This window comes from Cyanistes caeruleus, chromosome 9 (genome assembly GCF_971803275.1).
Source record: "Cyanistes caeruleus chromosome 9, bCyaCae1.hap1.1, whole genome shotgun sequence".
Taxonomy (NCBI): Eukaryota; Metazoa; Chordata; class Aves; order Passeriformes; family Paridae; genus Cyanistes; species Cyanistes caeruleus.
This window is the reverse complement of record NC_141709.1, coordinates 14,711,081-14,733,796: the sequence shown is the minus strand read 5'-3', so window position 1 is coordinate 14,733,796 and position 22,716 is coordinate 14,711,081.

Here is a 22,716-nt window from a genome sequence, read left to right as displayed (position 1 = left end):
TTTTGTACCTCCATAGGGCCTGACTCTTCCCTGTCCCCCCTTGCCTTGGGTTGGCTTTGGTGCCCCTTGTCAGCCACGTTCCCTTTGCTGCCTGGGGACAAGACTGCTTCAGCAGAGCTCACAGTGCCAGGACATGGGCACCTTCAAACTCTGATGACAAGCACTGAACTTGTCACAGCAATTAATTCTGATCACTTAACAAATCAAAAAAAGCATAAAAAAACTCCAGAAGGTGAGTTGCTGGCTAAATGTAAACCATAATTGATTACATGAGTCTGTATTTCCACTGGACATAAAGGATGCTGAAATCACAAAGAAAGAGCTTCTTTTTCAGCCCTGTGTGCAGCAGGGTCCAAAATTCAAGTAACTGGGGATGAAAGAATAAAAATATTGAATGGAGAAAAACACAGCATTGTTTCTGGTCAAGGTGTCTGGTCAAGAAAACCCCTGATAGCTTTTGCAAGACCTCCTGAGCTATTCAGAATGAAAAGGTATGGAAAACCTGACCATTATAATGAATAAATCCTCTCTTTCCCTGGTTAAAAGGGAGAGAAGAGACAGCTACACATAGTGGAAAATGAAAATAAAGATGAGCATTTTAAAAGGGAAGAAAAAATGTCCACAGCTACAAATGCAGTTAGGGGACAAAAGTGGGTGAGGAGCCATGAGGAACACTGGAAAGAATGCTGGAAAGCATTCTAATTTTGTTGCTCCTTTCTCCAACACACAGTCCTGTTCAGCCCCCAAGGACATAACTTACCTGAAAATTACTGAAAAGAAAAACACCTCCTCTATCCTTCTCAACTGTGCAATTTCACAGCATTTATCAGGTGGGGAGGCCTCCTTTGAGAAGCAAGTGTTTAAAAATTACACCTCATGAGCAGCTAAGGCTAGAAGCAGGTATTTGATACCCCTAAACCAAACCAATTATTTTCAAGATAGATTTCAAGGCAACAAAATTCTGGAAGTGTCTGACATCCAAATATAAGATGAAGTCTTCAAATCTTAAAATGTTTTTACCTGCAGATTTTAGCTATCTTCCCTTGAAACGCTGTATTCTAAAGCAGAAGGTAGCACAGATCACCTGAAGATTAAAAATACGCGAAAATCAGAGGTAAAAGCTGTTTAACCTTTTTTTTTTATCTTTTAATGTTGACATTTCTATGGCATACAGCATCATGAAAGGCAAGATGATACAATTCAATAAGACATTCTTTGTCCTATGTTTACAGTGATCTCCATACTGCTCCAGTAGCTTTACATACGTAATGAAAGGTATTTTTCCATGCATGCTTTGATAAAGGCAAGGACCTACTTGGTGGTAGAAATTCAAAAGCTTTCTTGAGCTGGGACACCCAGAGCCTCAAATACCTCACCCCTTTCACTGCTCACATAGTTTACAGGCCTTCTCCTCTGATTTATGCAACACCACCACATCAACAAATTGTTCCACACTTGAGATACAAGTCCACAAACAGTTTGTGCTGATACTTGACTCCATTTCCAAAATAAAACTATACAAATTAAACTTATTTTTCAGGCTTTTTATCTTTTTAATAAAGGTCACAATTTCCTGCTTCAGCAGTATACATCAAACCATACGATTCTTCAGGGAGGATTATTTCTAGCACGTTACTTCCTAGAGCATGACTATTCTGTAATATCCCTTAACAATCAATTAAGCCTGAAACAAAGTCTGATACAGAGTTAATGGCTTCAAATCTTTCCTCAAATCCTTTGAGCAAACCAATACCTTAAAAGTGACAACATATGAAAAGCTACAGAAATGATAATACTGAAACTATTTAAAAATCTTTAGGCTAATGCTAACTTCAGCAGTACTGCTCTTCTAGCATCCTGATTTTTTGCTCATCCAATGAATTGATGAAAGTATTGGAAGCATTACTATGATGGTTAGTTTAAATCTATTATTAAAACTCATTGGATACATTCAAAGCTCAGTAGACAAATAACACATCATGACACTGCTTTTGTTGTAAGAGCTTAGCACAGAGAGAGGGGCAAGAGAAGGAAGTCGTGATGGGAGAAATCTGTACCAACCTCATGCCTTGATGAACAGACACCAAACACACAAAATTACCTTTTCTGCTTGGGACAAACCTTCTACAGTTCAGAGGGATTTTTTCGGGGCACAAAGATTTTCACATGCATAAATATTTCAGATAGGAGCTTAAATTCTCAGAGCCTGCCAAAATACCTGTATCCAGACCCTGTGCAATCAGAACAAGAATTTTGCTACATACCCTGCAGCTACATGGGCTCCCCGTGGACTCTCTTTGACAAGTATACTTCGAATTCAGAAGAAAGAGTCTGGAATATTTGGGTAATAATCAGCAGCAGTTCCAAAGATGTTTTTGCACATGGTACAATTTCAAGAGATGTGTCACCCGTAGATGGCAGTATCTTATCACATTGTCCCGAAGGGAAAGTAATTCCCCAAGATTTTGCTCTTGATGGTGAAGCGGGGGGAACGAGGGCTTAACAAGCAGGCTCATTTACAACACCAGTCAGCTAAAACCTGTGATTTTTCAAAGGTTGTTCATTTTTAGTAGGATATGCAGGGGTGGTTTGTTGTTAGTTTGTTTTTGCTTCCTTCCCTAACGCATTTCTTTACCATTAGAAGGTTTATTGCATTTATTAGCCATTTTTACACCAGGGGTACTATACCTGGACAGCACTAAGTTTCATGGGCAAATCAATTTTCCAGCACTATCGACCTTGCTATGCATTCAGTTTTCCTTGGCAAGTTCCCTGATACTTTGGGGTAATGGTTGGAATATTTCCTAGAAAGCAGAGATCCATGCCAGCACAAGCTGGGTGTAAGTGGGTTTTCTGTGCAGCTGGAGAGCAGGATACATGAACACCACCTCCCTTGCAAGTGGGTTTAGCCTCATGGGTCCCCCCCATGGCACAGCATAGAAAAAGACATTCTTTTATTGCAGCTGCTAAGACCAAAAACCCTAACTTAATATGTAATCTTATCATTTCTCATAATTAAACACATAAGCAGCTTCTTTTTGAAACACAATTCACTCCTTCAAACTCATTCTTCCACTGTCAGTGGCATTCATTATGCCTTGTTCAGGTGCCACATTTCAAAGAAATGATGTGATTGCTTTGCATAAACTGTGCACCTGCCTTTGAATTCACAATATGTTTTTGTATAAATTATAATAATTTTCAATATACTATAGAACAAGCCATATAAAGATCCACTGCAAACAATAAAAAAAGTAAACTAACTGAAACATAACAAATACCTCTTAAAAAAAAGGTATTATGCCCTCAAGAGAGATGCACCTCCCTCAAATAAGTGGAGAATGATAGTTAAACAAAACAGGGAAACCCAGAATTATTAAAGCAAATTTTTCACAGTGACAGAAGGAAAATTTAAGTGAGAAAGCCTCAGTGCCAACAAAATCTTCATAAAGAGAAAGGTGGGCAGGCACACACAAAAGCTACTCATTTAAACTTAACATGGCCTTTGACCAGGATGACCTCCAGGCTGGAAACATTCACAAAAGGGGAATCATAGAAGAATAAGTCATCCTCTTCCACCTATAAAATGACAGGGCTCAGGGGGCGTGGGGGGAAAGTGGGGTTTCTCAGCACTCTAAGCCAGGTGACTCCATGGCAAAACACACTCACTGGTAGGAGATAGACACACCTGCTATTAGAATTTGCAGGTTTTGTAATTCTGTATCTATTGCTTGATTAAAATGGGACACCAAGTTAGATGTTATATTCAGTAGCTCAATTTCAATTCTCAATTTTCATCTCAAAGCCTTTAATTAATCGGTGTACTCTTTTTTAAAGTAATTTTAAAAGTAATTCAGGATTTTTATTTCGCTCTTTCCACTACCCTTTCCAAACTCCCTAATCAATATATTCAGAGAAATCACTCTCCCTCAGTAATCTCCATTTTTTAAGGTAACCTTTGTTGCTATTTATTTATTGCAGATGATGGATACATTTAAGAAATTTCTTTTGCTCTCTGCTAATTTCTCCTTCTGGGGAGGCATCTGTATCTTCCCATTTGCCTCCTTGTGTAGCTACCCATATTTACATCTTAGAAAGAAACATCAGACATTATAACCTTCCTCACTTCAAATAATATCCATTTTGGCATGTCTGAGGTAGTTGGCAAACCGATGTAACTCTGATTTCAATAGTGAGACTTATCTTTTAGGTAAAGATGGCTGCATACTGAATTATTTAGCTTGAAACAAAATCATTTAAAAGAGAAGACGACAGTTTTCACAAAACTGAGGCTGTCAAAGGCAAGGAGAAAACCAGAAAATTCCCCTGACCAGCAGACAGGATAAATCTGCATCACACAATGCAAGAAGATGCATTTCACAGAACTTCCACCTCATCCAATGTAGTGCTCAAAATACTTGGTATGAAGGAGCCAGGGTACTGGAGGGATGATTCCAGCTGGAGCATGTGAATGCAGTCATGGATAGAAACATCTCCATGAATTCTGTTTTGCTTTGCTTGCATGCAATACCTTTCCTTTTCTCATGAAACCATCTTTATCTCAACCCAGGATTCTCACTTTAACCCTTCAGATTCTTTCCCCTTCCTGATGTGGGGGGAGAGGGAGCAGCTGTGTGGTGTAATGTAAACCTCTGCTTTACACCATGCTGTTAACTGGATTGCAAATAAACCTGACCATGTTTCTGCCTCTGAAAAAACACACTCACTCCCAGCACCTCCATTATTAAAAAGAAAAAAGGAAAATTTACCAAAACAACAATGCATTTGTTTTCTGCCTTAGGTTTTTCCTTACATTTGACTTAATAAAAGCCCAATAAATTTGACAGTACCTATCACTGCACCAACCCCTGTACTGCACAATAAATATATCACTGTAATTTCCTGAACTTTATCATTCAGTAGAAAATAACTAGTGTGCTTAGGCCTATAATTTTGTGGATTTTTGTTTGACTCTTTGCTATGACCAGTAAAACATTATATATGTCTTACTGGAGCAGTTTGGAAGAATCATACCACAGCTGTATAGTCTCCATGTGCATGTCTCCATCTAGTGCCTGATGCCAGGTCACAACTTGTCTCCTAAAGGTTGTTTGAAGTGATTCAGAGCTGTACTTTGACGCTGCAGACATCTGCTTTTTAACTCTCCTGAGCCACTGCTATCCAGGGAGCAGAGGTGAGAGCACTGGACAGGGAGGCTTTGCCACAGCTCTGCTCACAGTGGCCCCAGTCTCCTCCTCAGGGACAAAGTGTCTGCAGATCCACTCCTCGAAACCTTCCATCACTCATGTTGCAGGTTTGCAACAGGAGGTCCTGCTGGGATGCAGCTGGAAGCTGTGGGGAAGGCATCAGGACCCCGTGTGAGGTGCAGACACTTTCCCATGGACCCCACAGCAGGGGAAAGGCGGAGGCTTGGTGAGAAAGCAGCTCCTGTGTGCTCCTGGAGCAGGGGCAGCCTGGGACAGGGGGGCAGCCTGAGGGAGATTTCTGTCACTGCCCTCGGGTCTGAGGCAGACACCAGCTATGACTGTAAGGGTGCAGCTCTCTTGCTATTACATGATTTATACACTTATGTTCTAGATGCAGTTTTGTATCATTATATAGACTGAATATACATATTTATTATACATCTAAACATGCTTGGGATAAAAAAGACCTTCCAAGAGATAAGATTAAAAAAAATAGTATTTCAGAATAGCTTTTAAATTAAACCTAAACCTTTGTGTAACACTACCCTGGAGCTAAAGTAATTTGAGCTTTTCCAAGCCCTTAATTTGTCATGCTCATAGCTCAATAAATAGTTACTGGATTAATTCCTTCTATTTAGCCTTCTATTTAGTCTCTTCATCTGTTTTCCTACTTTGCTAATTTCTAGATCTTCCTGAAATTATAAATAAACACCATTATCATTGACCACCAAATTATGTTTTTATTCCTCTCCTTGTCTCTAACTACACTCCCATAAGTTACCAATATTCTCCAGAGAATTGCTAAATTATTGTCTCTCAGGAGGAATTCAGTGCCTTTTATGATGCTTTTACTCCACAGCTTGCATTTATTCTAACTCTTGCTCTGAACTTGGCACATATTTCCTAATATATGGCAATGTTTTGAAAGATTTCCTTATTGATGTTCTTGCAAGTTACATTAGTGACACTTCTGCTCAACCAGTAAATGCTGTGATTCAGAATCCATAAAATCTAATCTAGTACCTCACTTGGTGTGATCACAGTTGCAGATAAACAACCTAAATTTAATGTAATATGTAAGATATCGAAAACATCACTCTACAATACTTAAAAATAATCAGAATTGGTTAAAAATTAACCTTTGCAAAGAATGTTCCAGTCAGATTCACTATGGCCACCTGCTGTGAGTGTCAGAGCCACAACCACACGCTAATGGCAGAAGCATGTGATAAAACATGTTCCTCCCCTGGGCCAGCATTAACAGCTCTGAGCTAAATCCTTTGAGCTTCAGTTACCAGTGTGAGAAGAAAAATGTGTGAATGTGCAAAGTGGTGGGGGTGGAGAGTTGTGAGTGGAAATGGATAGAGGTACTTCAGCTCACCGTTTTCCTAATGACCTTGTACAATGCAATTAACAGCATCTTTTACCCTGAGAATGCTGTTTTGGCCTAATGGTTTGGGTCTGTCTCTCTTCAGTACATGCTGTAACAGCACCCTCTGCATCACCAACAGCTCTCTGTTCTGAGAGGATTCCTGTATGTGAATCATCCATGCAGAGAATGCCTTACAGGATTATCTGTCCCTCACTTGACACCTCAAATGGAGTTTATTGTGGGCCTGCACAAGCCTCTACACAATCTCAGGTGGAGCAGCTGGAGGACAGGGGTGGGACTGCTTTTCTCAGGGACTGGTGGCTCTCAGGATGCCTCTGCTGTGCTGAGCTGCCCAGCTGCAAGGGAACGAGTGTGTGGACAGCCAGGTCCTTTTCTCCATGGAGTTATCAACCTTGAGGACACTGGGACTTGTCAGACATCCATTCCTGCTGAAGCATCCCTGGGCTCTTGCAGCATCATATCTTCAAGACTACTTCACCTCGTACTCACAAACTGATACAGCAGTACTTTTAACACCAAACATAGTCTTTAGACCCTCACTGCATTTACTGGAAGGAATTACTGCTGGAGAACCTCTGAAGTTACTTCTCAGCCAAACATTTATCCTTTACCAGAACACACCTTTGTTCTGAATTTAAATAGCTTTTCCTCTTCCCAGCACAGCAAATCAAAAGCTGAAAAAGCAAACATTTCTACAAGTGCACCACAGGTCTAAGAGTTGCACCTTTTTCTTTCCCTTTCTCATGGCAAGTCATCCATTCACCTTGCTAGACCTTTTCTTCATCTGCTCCCATTTGAGCCCATCTTCTTAAACAATTCTGGGTAACCAGAATTGCAATCAGCTTTTTTGAGGAGTGTCACTACATTACTTTGCTCAACAACATTAACATTTCCTTTTCTCCCTTGAGAAGAAAACCCACATACTTTAAGGCACCCTGAAGGATCACATTTATCTTTCTTATGTCTCAGTCTCATTAGTGCTTGATTCTGAGAAAGAGTACACAAAGTCCTTTCTTCCCTCAGCTGTTTCCAGCTGATGAGCTTCACACTTAGTGCAGAAATCCCTGTTGTTACTTTCAAAGGGCATGAATTTGCATTTTATATAACTGAATCCCAATTTTATTGCCATTATTACAGTTCTCAAGTTCATCTAGTTCTTCCTTTGTGGTACTGCACTCCACCTTTGTACTGGACACATCCACACAAGCAATACTCATGCCCCTACTGCTCAGGGAAAGGCCCTGAATAGCTAAATCTTTCAGCCTGATAAATCTTTGATTCATTTACCAAAAAATGAAAGAATTTTAATGGTTAAGAGGCACAATTAAAGCCTTTTGGCTTTTATAGCCAGCCTTGTATGCAAACACACAACTCAAATACTAACATTATACAAAAAAATCATATCATGCAAGTGATCTTGAAATTTGCTTTTGCATTCAAGCAGTATCAAACCATTGCAGATAGAGCTTTACATTTATACCCTCTTTACTCAGCTATAATCTTGTGTTCTAACAAGTTCCTTAGGAATAGATCCTCATCAATGTACACTTCTGGAGTATTATTTCATTTCAATGTTAATACCATTATTCCAGAAAGTAAACAGCAAAAAAGCAAAAAAAAAGCCTAGTTAGAAAGCAACTGTCCTGACAGGCCAATGTACAAAGCAGGACCGAATTATACTCTCCATTTGAAAAAAGTACAAGTCAGAAAGCATTAAGCTCAATTCTGTATAAAGTAAAACACCTTGTAGGAGCTCTGTAATTAGGGTTTCTTTCTTGAATATCTGAAAACAAGGGCTTCATCTGGCTTTTTGTTAGTATCAAGTGGTCAGCTGGCATGAAAGTTGACACAGATTTAGTTTTTGTTCTTTCCAGACATTGTAAGTCAGCTTTGTATAGGTGTTCTGCTTTGGTGGTTTTTTTGGTTGTTTTTGTTTGTTTTTTTTAACAAACACCAGAAAATACTTTTTTGGCTTGAAATTTTGTTGATTTGCTATATAAAAAAAATTATGCTGTGTCACTTTTTCACAGTTTCCTTGGGAGACCTACCTTGAAAATAAATTTTACACTAAGAAATTTTTCTTGAACCACAGAACTGGGTATTGGAATATCTTTCTCTGTTAACTACACCCTCCTACATATTCTTAAAAATGTATGCATTAAGTCAATTATAATAAACCTGTCTTCAAGAGTCAGTTTTTGAAAGCATCAGAAGAAACCTTCCCCAAGGGAACAGACTTGAGCTGTGCAAGTGGACAGCAAACTTAAACCACAGTGACACAGCATTAGGAAAGGGTGCCTATATTCCAGGCACCAGAAGAAGAAGAGGGAAAGAAAGTAAATGCTCCACTAATCACACCATTTTCTTATTAAAAGTGCTTGATTTAATGAGGCAGAAATGTTAGCATGATCCAATGTTAATGCTTAAATAAGAACTGCTTCCAAAACCAAATTTTAGAATTAATGACCTCAGGGCCTAAATATAAATGAAGCAAAAGGAATGTGCCTTTATTGCTCCATTGTGGGGATAGCACAGGAATTCAGGTGGAAAAGGAAATGAAAGCTGAGAGTTGTGGTGTTAGAAAATCATGGTTGAAAATCTGGTAGAAAGAATGGTTAAGCTGACATTAATGGAGGTAGATGTCAAGGATCTTCAAGCACAGGCCCAAGTCTTTTATGTGATACAACCACTGGAGATAAGGCAAATACCCTCTATTTTACAGAATTAATTTAATATGGAATATATTCAATCAAAAAACAATACACTTCATTTATATCTTCTGATTTTATCATTAATAACTTCTAAATCCCAAACTAAATTGGCACCCTGTCTCAGGGCTGTGCCCTGGCTGTAACCTCCCAATACCTGTTTTCACTGCCTGAATCAGCCAATTGCAGTCTGCAGCCCCCTTTTAATCCTTGTGTCCCTCCTGCAAGTACAGAACCAGCCTGGGTCTCTATTCAGCCACTGAATATATTGCTATATTGCCAGTGCTCAAATGCATCTTCCCCAGGGTACAAATGTGTCAAAATTTGTCCTCCCTACCATGCAGCCCCAAGCCACTGAGGGAGAGTTAAAAGCACCAATCACTCCAAGCTGCTGCACAGTGCATGCCATTTTCAGGCTGCAGGTTCTCCTGTACACATGGTCTTGGCCAACTTCAAATCTGATTTTAGAAAAGAGTGTGTACATTGTGCACTCTCATACTAACAGCATAACCAGTAGAACTAACATAATTTTGAGTTTTGTAATATATTAAATCCAGCTACTTCCTCTTCAGAGAGGAGAGTTTAGTCCTGTAGGTCTATTTAACACCTGGTTAAACACTGCTTAACCTCACTGCACTAGCCAAATACTTTTCATAGAAGCTGAATTTTGGCTAATAATGTCTCAATTAAACAGCAGTCACTGTCATTCACTATCATTAGGCTAAATTGGTTTCCTGGGAGATGTCCCAATAAAACAGCCATCCTGGTTAAATGCTTACCAGTTAAGCAAGATATGTGACACAGAAAAGGGTTTGTGAAAGAAGAAATTCAACTGCTTTTATCCTGTTTTATGTAGATAATTTACCAACAATTTTAAGATCACGTGCACTGAACCACAGAAACTTTGACTATTATTTTTCAAATATAGGTGTGTGTGAGTGCTCTAGCAGGCAGTAAATAGCATCTATGTAAATCCCACTTCCTTGCAGAGCCAGGACAATGCGTAACACAAACTTACATAATATATGCCCTGTGAGAGGAGAAATAACAGAATGCTGTAGGAACAAAAAATAAGAAGTAGCTCTGAAGTGTTCTGTGGGAGTGGGTTCAGAAGGTTAATTTAGAATGATCTATGTTTAATAATAACAACTGAGAAAAATTATTTCAAGATTATTTCACAGAAGCCTGGGTCTTCCTTTCCAAATCAGGCATTTGAAAGTGTCTACGCAGAGCTGCAGTAAGCTGGGCACCCAAGGCAACACATAATTCATTTAAATTTAGCCATTTAGAGTAAGATGTCAAACCTAACCCAGTTGTTGAGAATTTCTCTGATGTCAAAGCAAGGCACTTCTGGTTGCAAAATCATTATCTCTGATAGGAAGAATGAATAAATTTCTTCAGATACTGATTTATCTCTAATCCCCATAGTGTGTGCTCATCCAAGTTAGGTAAGGCATTTTCTACTATTAAACTGCACAGAAGCTGCCCTGAAGGTCTGGCAGAACTGAGTATGTGCATTTCACTGTGTAGTCTTTTTATAGGATAGAGAAGAAACAAGCATCCCTGAGATTGGCAAATCCAATCATTCACCTGTACAGGGCATGCAGCAAGCAGCACAGGCTAAAAAGGATGAGCTGTGTATCAATCTCACAATGTCTTGGACAGAAGAACAGGCCTGAAAGAAAAGCAGCTTTTAGAGGATCATGTCAAATAGACATAATCCTGTGGACACACTGTCATGAAAAGGTACTAAAACACAGCTTTAATGGCAGAAAAAAGAGACAACTGTGTTAGGATGCTGTCTCTCTAACCTCGTTTTCACACTAACACACCCTGATTCTTGGAACACAACCTTTGTAGGTTTTGTGAGACAGCAGGACCACACTGCTGTCTACTTTTCACAGGGTGCAATTGTAGTCTGCACCATAGCTTGCACTTCATGTCAGAAACAAAACTGAGCCAGGATTAAAGCAAAGTGAAGCAGCAAGTACATCAAATCACACCTTCCTTGCACATAGTTCTTGGAGCAGCTGATTTAATTGCAGGAGAGACTAACACACATCTAACTTCTCATTGCTACAAAAATCCAGCTGAGCATAGGGCTCCCTGGCCTGCAGCCACAGGTGCATGAAGCTATTGAGACTTCCCAGCAGCTCCTTTATGTTGCCTTAAAAACCCAGAAATTTCACCTCTGTACAGTTAAGTGATATTTATAAGGGTTTCTTCAACAACCAGGAGAAAAGAGACAAGAATTATATGTCTTAAAGGAAAACTAAAATTTTAGTACTATTTAATGTTTTTAGAGTTTGTGGCCTGTATGGTGTAAGCATTGAACTGGCCTCAGGCCAGCTGCTGAACTTAGGTCCGCAAAAGCCTGTTCTTCCAATGAATTCTTCAATCCTTTCCTTCATTTCTTGACAAGAGTCAACGAGTTGCACTATTTGCAAATGGTGGGTTTATGGAAATTAGGAAACAAGAAAACATAATTTTTTTTTTTTTAAAGCAAAATTCTGAAAGGGAAAATTGGGAGAAGCTGTGAGTTTCACTTGAAAACTTCTGCCTAACAGAAAAGGGAAAAAAAAATTAAAAGTTGCTGAGGTTAAAGTATGGCTGGTTTTCCCCTCAAGATAATGTAGTATCTGGGACAATAGGGACACACCAGGGACACAAGAAGAGCTCAAGAAGCTGAATTTAAAAAGTCTGATGCTAGCATATTGTAGAAGTCTGTACTGCTGCTTTATTCTTTGTTTCTGCTTGCAGATATTAAGACCAAAGAATAACATGTTCAAGGAAATAGTCTTAGCTGAACATCTCCAAAATGAGCCACCAATGGTGACTTTAAATAAAAACAATTAACATCATCTTTTGTGCAAGAATGCAACCTCCAACTGCAGGTACATCAAAACCCTGAATCACCATACTCCCTGCAGTCTTGTGGTCAATTTAAAGACCATGAAGATTTATTTTTCCTGCTGTCTGTCCCTGCCCCAGGAGGAAGATCTCAGCACTCCTTGAGGTGTGAGGTCTGCACTGCAGCCTGTCCTTGGCAGCTGTGGGGGCTGATCAGCACAAGCATCTTTTGAAGAGGTGCATTATTTACCCATCTTCTCCCCCCACCCCGTGCATAGCTAATCAGCATTAATTGAAGTCCTGTCTTTCATTATTCTCACTCATCTGCCCCCCCCCAAAATACATTAGTAACCATCTCCCTTGCTTTGTTTTCCCCTCCTTCAGCTCCCTGAACTTTGGTGTATTGTCCTCCCCATGCCTGCCTCCCTGCCTCTGGTCAATAAAACGTGTTACAGATCTCGTCTTCACTCTGCTCCACACCTGGATGTGACCTTAGCTATTTATGTGGCAGTGCAAGGAACATGCCAGATCCTGTCTGAGCTTTTACTAAGAATAACTAACATGTGATAGCTACCCTGGGGTAAGAAACCCCACACCTTTCCTGGCACTGAACCAGTTGTGTAACCGAGATCTTATTGCTTGACATTGGAAAAATTTGTTTTGGATGTTTTATCCAGTGATATCAAGTAAAAAGTGAATGGTAGATCAAGCACTGAAAATCAATTCATGCATCCAAGTGCATACAATAAAAGGTACTAAATTCTTTTTGCCTCTTAAGCACAGATAAAGTAGAAAAGGCAAAAACACAATTACAGTTTACCTATTTTCACCTGTAAGTTATTTTGAAGGACCCTAGCCCTCCAGTTATTAACATTCCTGACTGAACAAAAGTTTTGATAGCAAAAACCTAATTATTCTAGAGACAACCACACTCAACATTTAATTTATATTTATACAAAAAACTCCGGTTCTTGAAGCTTAACAACTCAAAATCCTAGGCAATTTAGTTAATCATTTTTCTGAAACACACCTACAAGAGAGGAAGTCATAGGTCACACATTTATGAACATTTTGAAAAATTAAATACAGCCATTACCTGGAAAAAAGTAATCGCTTTGATGAAATTTTATACCAATCCAATCTTCAGTTACTAACTACTCTTCCCTCAAAGGCTTGGAATACTAAATCCTCCTACCCCTGGGATTCCTACTGGTAAATAATTACTTTTAAGCATGAGTGATAGAAGCTTATAGCATTTCTACCCCAAATTTATGAGTCTGAGCACTGATGCTGCTTCCCTTGTGCACAACACTGAGTGGATGGGCCTGGGATCTGCATCTGCAGTGCATAACTGAAATGGAACTGAGCACAAGTGCCACACCAAACAAAGTGAAATCTCTGGCCAGGCTTTTTAATAGATGATTAAATCACAGTTTTAATTTGCTGTCTCCACCCTCCTGAAAACTTCCATTGCGTTTAGCTAGAGCTGCAAAAACATGTAATTTGTGCTGCATGTTTAGGGAAAGGAGGCAAGTTAAAGAAAAAGAAAGAAAAGTCAGATGTTATAGGATGCTCTTTGCTTATATTTCTTAAGAGAAAACAGAATTTTCATGCTGCTGTAGCCCAGTAGGACTTGACAGCAGCTTCCCCATGTCTAATCATCCTATCTGTTCACACCATCTTTATTATTTATGCTAATGACATTGCATCACAAAGATGTCTCTACTGAACAGTTATGGTATTGATCTGCAGAGGTTTATTTCAATAGTACCATACATTAGAGGTGTATTAATGAGAACTGCAATATCCCTATTTCTTACATTCTGTTGATATTTCTCTAATAAATTTTGCATCCTGAACATCCTATCAATACCAGAGAAGCACTGCAAGCTTCTCATGCAAATTATTGTGTGAACTTCTGTCCTATTTCACCAGCAATAACTGCATAATAGATAAATGCCTGAAGTTTTAAGCTCATTGGAATATTTTTAATGTGAACTGACCTTTGCAATCAATTGCAGTTCATTCTGGAGCTTGCTTTAAAAATAACTAAAAGGATTAATGAGTTTGTGTAGCTTTTATGACAACTTGGGTATTCCTGGTTGAATAGGTCTTCTTTTCATGCCAACAACATAATTACAACAAGTTATGGTAATACATAGAAAATAATCAAGACATGAAATTTGGAATTAATTTATCTAAATATGGACACGGGTGAGTTTTATATGGATAGTAGGGATAAGATAGAAGTTGTGGGGGGAAATAGTGTTGTAATTTCAGATAAAACAATTTTCAAGTACCAAACTCCAGATGTTCAGGGCAATAGCAAGTTTCATATATAGAAGATAAAATCTATTTGCTGTCTGGCTTAAAGGGTTAGATGTCCCACATCACTGGGGATGAACACTGGGGTTTATCAAGTCTAATGTCCAACGTGCATTTTGCTTTCACTGCACTTTAATTATCAAATATTATGCTTGAACATGATAGAACTAAGCACTTTAAATCTGTTTGCTGCTTAGCATTTACACACATCTTTAGCAAAAAGAATAAGGGTCACATTTCCATTTAGCACTGATAAGCTCATTTCACTCTTTCAGCACCTTTTTCTTTCCTTCTCCTCAGAGAAGAGGGTGAACAAATTCTGATTTTATATTCCATGTGAAGTTAATGTAGGCAGAATATGTGACACTTCTGTGACATTTAGCTACCTTTCTTCCTTAGGCAAAGTTCATCCCCTATGCAAAGGGTCAACATAAAGACTGTTCCTTTGCTGTTAATATGAAACTTGAGTATTCAACCTCTGCACAATAAGAATTTCAGCCGAAGTATACATTATACAGACATAATTTAAATTAAGCTGCCTCCAACAGCCTCAAATGACTTTACCTTCATGACCATGACTTTACCTACAGCTTTATAGAAGACAAAATGTGAGCACAAATATCAGTCCCAGAAGTAATGCTACACACCAGAGCACAATATTAATGTACTCTAAGTACTGCTCATGCCAATGAAGACAGAGCCTACGCTTGCAGCTGGTAAATGCAAGTAAAAATGTTGTTAGAAGAGTTCCCCATTCAGACAGGAAGCTTTGTCTCAAAATTTTAGAATCAGTTCCCAATCCCCCATGCTTTTCTGAAAATTTTCACGTGCTACATATTGACTTCTCTCTGTCAGCTTAAACCTGCTTGAAAAGCATCAACTGGCCTAGCTCTGGCTGCTTGAATAGTAGGGCCATCATGTGCACTGTGGTAATTGATTAATGATAAATTATATTTAATTGATAAATTGATACATGATTACTGGCAGGACATCTTGCCAGGTTAGGACATAGAATCCTAACCTATCTTTCCACTGTTAACAATTTTAATGTTAACATATTTTAGTGTAGAGGATTCCAGCATGAAAACACAGCAGCACCTTCATATCACAGTGGCTATTCAAAACTTTTTTGACCTCACAGGGTGTATCAGTTTTATGGCATGGAGAATATCTTATACAAGTTGTAGATTACAGGTCAGTGCACTGAGGTTCTCTGTCCTCTTCCCTTTGCTGATAAACAGAAGAATTTGCAAGTTTTTAAATTAGAAACTCCAAGTCTTCTTCCTTCATCAGAAGTGACTTAAACTTCTAGAACCATGATTTATAGGTGTTATCCCTCTATCTGACAACAAACCTGAGATTATTTCACTCACTCCCACTTTGGGAAGTGATTCTACACTTTAATATCATATTCCATATGTCCTCTCTTGGAAAAATCAGAGAGAGAACTGGGGATAGAAGAATGTTGGCAATTAGGGGTATAAATTCTCATAGAGAGGCTAAGTATTGCTAGCAGGGATGCTTATCTAACTGCACAGGTGCTAGACAGCTAAAAGGTCAGCAGGGAGGATCAGGAATAAAGGATATGGCAGAAATCACACAGGTCTGTATGCCCCCCTAACACTTGACTGTAACTCCAGGTATCGGCAAAACTAAATGCACCTCTTGTCAGCTGCATCATGTGGCTTCTCAAAATATGAGCTACAGAGAAACATGTTTTATTCATGCCTGATTTTCTATTCTCACTCCAAATAAAACATGATGGTGAATTTGTCAACAACATACAATTTTATCAAAATTGAGGATTTTCTTATCTTTTGATCCATTGTTTTAATCGAAGAGTAAAGGCAGTTTTAAGAAAAAAAATAATATGTTTATAGCTTAATGAAAGTGTTTAACAGGTCCTTGACCAAAGCAAATTGGGGGGGGTGGGGTCAAATAGGGAAACTGCAAAATATTGGATATTTATATCCCAACCTCCATCCTGTAATAAGCAGCAGGTTCCCATAGACATTGGCATGGGATGCTTTCCAAAATGGAAGCAGCATTGGAGGTACCATGTGGAAACTTATGTAACATCTAAACAGACCACAAAAAACCTACTTTGTCTTTTTCACCTTTGCAGCTCACAGATCCTTTTTCAATGAGAATGGATGGTAACAAATGTTTACCCTGATTGTCTAAGCAGCCAGGCTTCAGCAGCAACCTAACTCTTCATCAATCCATTTATAGGCAGGAGTACCAGCTTTTCCCATTTTGCAACTTAACTGACAAAAAATTAGCTAATTCAGTAGTCTGATGTCTTCCAGAAACTGAAGTTCTTGCATAAAAATAATCAGTTGCACTAAATACAAGCAAATATACAAACAAATAACAACAAATAGCTGGAAAAAAAATTGCTGTAGTCACAGTTTAAAAAGTAGAATAAATTTACACTCGAAGATTTTATTGTATATTAACTTTATTTTCTTTCTTCCTATGGCACAGCTCTTCAAAATGAAAGAAATAAGATGACACATCTGGGAAATAATTCAATAGTACAACAATGTTTATTACAGCTTCTATAAAATCAAAGGACTTTGTTACATTTTCAATAACATCAACAATTATGCTAACAGAATAACAGTAACTGTGGAGGTTAATTAGAAGCGTGCCTTCAAACACTGTATACACAATTTGCTTTCCTGTTGTCTGTGCAGAACTTCCCTGAAACGTCTCCTTGAACAGAGAAAAAAATTTCACTTGATGTGAAACAGATATGCACATCCCTTGGAGTCCACAAAGTTGTTTGTGTGTCCTGGTGACATTGTGGTGGCCCTGTTCTCAGAGATGCTTGTGGAAATTTGGTTTAGCCCCAGAATATTCTGAAAAAGCTGTGAATTTCAGAGAAGCCATTCTGTCCTACTGTTGAACATGAACCAATGAGGAGAGATGAAAGGGTAAACTGTTTACATTTTGTATCCCTTAACAGTTTTCAAGGCATCAGTGCACTAATTTAAACTGTGGAGTCAAGAAGAGGCAAGGAAGGCGATTTGAAGGAAACAAAAGGATTCAGATTTTTTTTCTCCATAATATTACTAAAACTGTGAAAATGCTACTGTAAAGCTCTAAGTGGTAAATTCTCCACAGGCATTTCTATAAAGCTGGCACATAATGTTCTTACGGGCACGTGTTGTTAGAACACAAGAGTATCCAGTATAAAAACACTGTGTGATACTTTCTGGTTTTTATTAGTCTTATATCACCTATAAAGAATTTAGGTTTTTTTTTTTTCAAGAAAGCAACATGACTAGTACTAGGTTTAATTTTCTGATGCAACAAAGTGAACTACCTGAAGGACTGGTTGTATCTGAAGAGCTGAATCATGATGAATTATACACTTAATATTTCTATATTTGAAGTTCTAAATTGTTGTTTAGGAAATTAATCACTGTCTGGATGCTACCACGGTCCCCTTCACTGGCACTATTGTGCCTTACATTTACAATAAGGCAAACAAGCTTAGCAGCCAGAAAATCAGTCTTGCACAGAATCCATAACTCAACTGCCAAACAGTGCAAAATAGGAGGGACACCCCTTTCTCATAAGAGATCCTCAAACACAAAAAGGAACTGTAAGTTCAAGAGGATGTAATTCTACATAAGGATGATGCTGCTTGCTTACGATGAGCCAAGGGTTACTTTCACAAGGGTTTTCTCTCTGGAAATCAGCAGGTATCCTCAGCTGGCAGTGGGCACAGGGAGGGCACCACAGAAAAGATCATGTGGGGCCAAGACAAAAGTGCCAGGGACAGGCCAGGAGCAGCCAGGATGCCCAGGAGAGGCAGGCTTGGACAAGGAGAGTCTCTGTGCTGCTGCAGTTGGTGATCCACACTCTCCTGGCCCCTTCCCAGGGGCAGGCACCAGCCGCAGGCACCAGGGTTTTCACAGAGGAAGGAAAGCAGAGCTACCCTTCTGCTGCTGGACAGAAAACTCCCAATTTAAAATACAGATTATGTATTTTAGAGCAGAGCTTTGAGTTGACGCCCTAGTAACATTGTGAGCCTGCTGTTCAAAGTGGTAACCCCTCAGATCAAATGTATGTAAAACACAGTGATTAAAGTCTAGAGCTTAAATTACCTAAAACAGTTTACCTATAAAAGAGATCAATATCTTCTGTATCTTGATTTTGTTTGTCTTCACATTACTTGGGAAAAAAAAAAAAAAGTGGTTTACACCTTATCTGAGCACCTTGGTGAGTTTTACACTTTGTCTTTTTTCAAAACAGCAACTTTTATACTGTCACAGGTCAAAAGGTAAAGTCTCCTTGCTGCAGCTCATCCAAAGAGATAAATTGGTACCAATGCTGATGTGAAAACTTGGAAATATGCTGCTAAAAGGGACTGGAGTGGCACACAGCTCTACCAGAATGTGGGAAAAAAAATCTGACAGCTTCAGATTTCACACCAACCCATGTAAACCCACAAATTTTGTGTGAGCATACAGATATATATATATATATATATATAAAAAATATGTAAACAGGATTGCAAAATGGCAGATGTAAGGAAAGCTGTAGCACTCAATGATAACCATCATTTTGAGTTTCTAATCACAAAGTTTTAATTAGATCAAAATGCTGCATATTAAGCACATGGATAGAGTTACCAGCTCAGTACTCTGTAGGTGTTCACTCGCCATGTGAACTTTGTAAGGATGCACTGGTAATTTTATGATCCATTTTGCTTCTTAGAAAATGAAATGGTACCAGATTCCCATATGGCAATAGCTCAAAATATCTCTACACCACTAAGACTCTGAGAGAGCCATATTACAGTGTTAGAATAGTTTAGTATCCTCAGATGACAAGAATCAATTAATACATGAATAAGGATCTAGTGCCTCTTGAGTGAAGTTTTTATAAATAATGTCACTTTTCCTTTCTGTGCAGTTTGATTAAGAAAGAAATGGTTTTCTAATCAACTTTAAAAACTGAGGCACAAATGTGCCTAGATGGACCAGCTGCCTATTAAATAAATGAGCATCTTTAATCCAGAAAAAACTAGGTAATCTATCACAGTAGCAGGAAAAGAAGCTATATTTCTCTTAGAGGAGGAAAGGAAGCGGTTCAAAGTAAAATACTTTGTTGTGTAAACATACAGAAACACACACCAAGAAGGTTTTATTCCAAACTAAACAAAAATATCTATAATCTCATTATTGAATGTGCTTCCATCATTAAATCAAGGAACAGAATTGTATAAACCTGCAATATTGCCCAGAAAGGTCTGACATTAATCTATCCTTTTGGGAGTGCTCAAATAATCTTGTTGAGGGTTTCATTTTTTCTTCCCCCCCAAACTTTCACTCTTCTTTCCAGTAATGGGCACATTCAAGCATATTAAGTATTGAGGCTTCAATAATCATGTTATTTTTTCCCAAAGTATATGATGGAACTCACTGTCTGAAATTCAATTAATAAAACCTACCCTTTAATTAACCTATTAAGTTGTTAAATGCTTGAAGAATTGCTTTAGCACCTTATAAAAGCTGCAGCTATGTAATAGATAATAAGTACCATTGGCATGACATCATGATTAATTGAAGAAACTGGGGGGGAACATCATCAATGCAATACTGACTCAAGGTCTGCCATGGAATAAGAAAATGAACAAACGCAGGATTGCAGGTAAGAATTTTTTTCCAAATAAGTATCTATGTATACAGAGGGTCACAGCAAGAACATTTGGCAATTATTTGCAAAAAAACATCTACTTCAAGGGTGATATAGGAGCAGGAGCTGATTGGTCCCAAAAAGAAAGCAGAGTATGACTATGGCTTCAGCTACTGCCCCGTTGGGTCAGATGCACCCACCCTACATCCATCCCTCTGGACAGGTGCTGCCAGACACTCCCCTGGCTGGGAAAAAGGAGCTCAGTAAAGTTCATAATCAGAGCCTGGGCATCAATCAAATCACACCTGGAGCAGGGCTAAATGCCTAGAGGAAAAATAGGGAGCTCTTAAACTTTTGTGAGGTGCCAGGATAACAGGAGCAGCATCTCCTGCCATCCTGTGTGACTGAGGGAGCAGAGAAAGGTCATGCAAGAGTTCAAAGAGACTGCAACTTTTCTTCTGGAGAAATCCCACATTTCACACTTCTGAGTAATCCCAAATTACCTTAAATCTTGACCGCAGCTCTAAGCTTTTTATTCCACAAATCAGAAATCCTACACACCACCTTCCAGAACATGTGGGAGAACTCAATATGGCTGGTTAATTTTCTTAGCAGGTATCTACTGAGAAAGCCTCTCAGTGAAGTTATTCTCATCTGTCACAGCTTTTTTTTTCTCTTAGCCCCAACATTCCTTACCAAAAAGCTAGCAACTGACTTAGAAATCCATGTCTGGACAAATTTACAGCAATCTGAGAGAAGTTCAATGACCTTCTGAAAAACAATATTTTTTCCCATCCATTTAATTCCCTGCCATCTGAAATCTCTTGCTGTTGTAGTAAGTCCTTTCTTTCTGCAAAATCTTCCTAGATTTTCATCTATCTACACCTGAGAAGATAAAATGCAGTTATAATAACAAAATTTTGCCTTTGCAAAGAGTCTACAAAAGTTAAGAGATATTTTACTAGGTCCCCAGTGGAGTAAGAGATATGACCAAAACAAATTTTTTTGGCAGTGCCTTAGGATATTTGTTTGTCTAGAAAATTGACAAAGTATGTAAGGAGGATTTTTTTTTTAAAACATGTCTGAAACAGGTACACTAGAAAAGCTTTAAAATACAGATATACCCCAGTTGCAACATCTAATTAAGAACGTGAACTGCAGCACAAAAATGATGGTAATTAGAAATTATATCATCATCTGTTTCAACACTGAAAATATTTACAAACTATGGGATGCTGCTGCCTGAGAAATTAAACCTCAAGAGAAGTATTTCACTATCAGCCATATTCATCTTATGAGAAAATCTGAATGTCAGACATGTCTAAGCTGAAAACCAGCAAAACATCACCTTAAATTCCTTTCAGTCCATTCTCAGGAAGGTGACAGATAAGGCCTTGGAATGAAGAGCCTATTCAGCCACATAATATAAGTTGCATCTTGTCAACATGAAAAGCAAAAGACAAGTTATCTATGCTGCAATATCACTGTCATACACTTTTTTTTTTGCAGTGCCAGAGATATTTTAAAGGGAGATTTGGCTTTTTGAACACCTCTAATAGGCTTCCTCAGAGTTTTAATTAGTAGGACATCCAAGCAGTAGCTGACAGCTGGCAGAATCTCCTGTCGTGAGTTAAAGTCAACCTAATTAAGATTCTGGAAGCAAAACTCATTCTTCCCAACACCCTTAATCAGTCAGGCTTGGTTAAAAATGCAATACAGAACCTTTTGCCTTGACAACAACATAACCTTCAAAATATGGCACTTCCAAACAATAATAGTGGAGTGATTTCTTCACATGGAAATTTACTAGAACTCCTACTAACAGCTCTGAAATACATTCTCCACCTTCCCCTTAATAAATGTTAATATAATTTAGAATTATTTGTCATACTTATAATTTGACATTTCATGACTGAGACATTTTGTGCTATCAGAATCACAGACAGTGACATATAAGCTGCCCCTAAGAGATGAAGCAACATTTTTTCCCTGGCACTTGTAAAATTATCTAACTATTTACAGCTTGAGAGGAAGTACAACTACAACAGTCAGGCTAAGCCAGATATACATAAGCAAAAGGAGATTTCATCACAAGCCAAGGGCTCTCCTGTCAGCTGAGGTTCAGGTGCCAGCCTGAACCTTCAGGTGTCTGTGCTCTTTGTGCCCTGCTCTGCCTGGAGCGAGCTGGTTCTCAGGTCAAAGAAATCCTGGCAGTCAAACTTTACCTCTAAAACAAGAAGAAGAAGTCTGTTTATTGTTTCTTTCTGGTTTTGTTTGGCTGGTTTTTTTTTTAAGTGAACTGACAATGCATTTTGTTGGTATATATTAGGACTGGATTTGCCTTTATGTTTACTTAAAACCATTACTGCCTATGAGCAGTTCCAAACACCTGGCCCACTGCTGGCATGGCAGACTGCAGAGAGATGAAGATCTGTAAAATAACCCAGCTAAAAATAAACACCCCAGCACAGAGCACTGTCTAGAGTAAGGGTTGCCTTGAAGATTAATAAAACTCCCAGCAAGTCCAAGCACTACAAAACACAAAGACAGATTTGAATAAAAACTTCATTTAGAATTGCAG